The following is a 2500-nucleotide window of genomic DNA, read 5'->3' on the forward strand; positions in this document are numbered from 1 at the left end:
GTTGATCCTGCCAGTAGTCATATGCTTGTCTCAAAGATTAAGCCATGCATGTCTAAGTACATACTGTTTATAAAGTGAAACCGCGAATGGCTCATTAAATCAGTTACGGTTCCTCGGATATTCTTTTTTACATGGATAACTGTGGTAATTCTAGAGCTAATACATGAACAAGTGTTCCAACCTCAGCTTGCTGACGGAAGGATCGCATTTATTAGTACAAGACCAATGATTCTTATTCACCTAGAACCCTGTTCAGTGATTTCGGTCGCTGTCTAAGGACTAGCAGTGGGGATCTTAGCAACTTCGGTTGCATTTCTTGTGATGACTCTGAATAACTGAGCAAATCGTATGGCCTCTGAGCCGACGATGTATCCCTCAAGCAACTGCCTTATCAACTGTCGATGGTAGGTTATGCGCCTACCATGGTTGTAACGGGTAACGGGGAATTAGGGTTCGATTCCGGAGAGGGAGCCTGAGAAACGGCTACCACATCTAAGGAAGGCAGCAGGCGCGCAAATTACACAATCCCAGTACGGGGATGTAGTGACGAAAAATAACAATACGGGACTCTATTGAGGCCCCGTAATTGGAATGAGTACAATTTAAATCCTTTAACGAGGATCTATTGGAGGGCAAGTCTGGTGCCAGCAGCCGCGGTAATTCCAGCTCCAATAGCGTATATTAAAGTTGCTGCGGTTAAAAAGCTCGTAGTTGGATTTCAGTCGAACCTATGGGGTCCACTGATTAAAGGGTTAGATGGTGATGTTAGGTTTCTTGCTTGTGTCTACGGATGCTAGCTTGAACCTTCATTCCTCTTTCCTGGTGGTTACATTCATAGTGTTTAGACAGAAAATTGCTCGATATTTGCTATCAATGCTCTTTACCGAGTGTTGATTCAAGCGATCGAGACTTTTACCTTGAAAAAATCAGAGTGCTCAAAGCAGGCGTCCAAAACCTCGAAAGAGGTGCCTAAAAACGGTATGGTCAACCATCTATATGATGCGTACCACTACCTTAACTTGAATGATCTTGCATGGAATAATGGAATAGGACCTTGGTTCTATTTTGTTGGTCTTAAGAATCCAAGGTAATGATTAAGAGGGACAGACGGGGGCATTTGTATTGCGGCGCTAGAGGTGAAATTCTTGGACCGTCGCAAGACAAACTACAGCGAAAGCATTTGCCAAGAATGTTTTCATTAATCAAGAACGAAAGTTAGAGGTTCGAAGGCGATCAGATACCGCCCTAGTTCTAACCATAAACGATGCCAACCAGCGATCATTCTGAGTAACTAATTTCATGACTCGAATGGAAGCTTCCGGGAAACCAAAGTTTTTGGGTTCCGGGGGAAGTATGGTTGCAAAGCTGAAACTTAAAGGAATTGACGGAAGGGCACCACCAGGAGTGGAGCTTGCGGCTTAATTTGACTCAACACGGGAAAACTCACCCGGCCCGGACACTGAGAGGATTGACAGATTGAGAGCTCTTTCTTGATTCAGTGGGTGGTGGTGCATGGCCGTTCTTAGTTGGTGGAGTGATTTGTCTGGTTAATTCCGATAACGAACGAGACTCTAGCCTACTAAATAGACTTGCAGTTTACACTGCAGTACTCCCCCTTAGTCAACCTGTGGGTGGTAGTATCTCTTGATGGTTTCGGCTGTTGAGGGCTCTGCTGCTATTAGCCTACAGAATTGGCTAGGGTAAGGATGCTGTAGCACTGTAAGGACTTCTTAGAGGGACAAGCGGCGCTCGCAGCCGCACGAAACAGAGCAATAACAGGTCTGTGATGCCCTTAGATGTCCGGGGCCGCACGCGTGCTACACTGAAGTGGTCATCGTGCATACTGTTTCCTGCTCCGAAAGGAGTGGGTAACCGCTTGAACCCATTTCGTGATGGGGATTGGGCATTGTAATTATTGCCCATGAACGAGGAATTCCCAGTAAGCGTGAGTCATTAGCTTGCGTTGATTACGTCCCTGCCCTTTGTACACACCGCCCGTCGCTACTACCGATTGAATGATTTAGTGAGGACTTCGGACTGGTCAATCCAGACCATTGGGAAACTAGTGGTCGGATTGTGCTGGAAAGATGTTCAAACTTGATCATTTAGAGGAAGTAAAAGTCGTAACAAGGTTTCCGTAGGTGAACCTGCGGAAGGATCATTAACGTATTACCCTCTTATTATAAGAGAAATACAACCTTCAAACAATCAAACACTCTGCATAGTGATATTGTAGATGCTAATATGGTGAATGCAATTGAATTGTATTTGCATTAGAGTCGCAATTGTGAATGTTTAATGCAAACATTTAGCCATTGCAACATGATTCTAACTTGCATTACATTCGTTCATTCATACATCCATCTTTCATTATCCAATGCAACAAAGAGTGAGGGTTATCTAACGATAGCCATAATTTCTTTTTGCAAAACAATTGTAGTTTATAATGAAAAGCCTGTCTTGCTACATACTTGGTACCTGTTCAAGTCTTCAGCTTATG

At 44.0% G+C, this 2500-nt stretch overlaps 1 non-coding gene across 1 annotated transcript in view; it reads left to right on the forward strand.

Moving 5' to 3' along the window:
• LOC149093082 (small subunit ribosomal RNA) overlaps positions 1 to 2164 on the forward strand; it is a 2170-nt gene extending 6 nt beyond the window's left edge. The window contains exon 1 of the ribosomal RNA XR_016200398.1: positions 1 to 2164. This exon is cut by the window's left edge and continues 6 nt beyond it. This is a non-coding gene — a ribosomal RNA (small subunit ribosomal RNA).
• Positions 2165 to 2500: the final 336 nt, after the last annotated feature.

This window comes from Tetranychus urticae, unplaced genomic scaffold, assembly GCF_039701765.1.
Source record: "Tetranychus urticae isolate SD_2017Ah unplaced genomic scaffold, NJAU_TeUrti_SD_1.0 Scaffold_4, whole genome shotgun sequence".
NCBI classification, from domain to species: Eukaryota; Metazoa; Arthropoda; class Arachnida; order Trombidiformes; family Tetranychidae; genus Tetranychus; species Tetranychus urticae.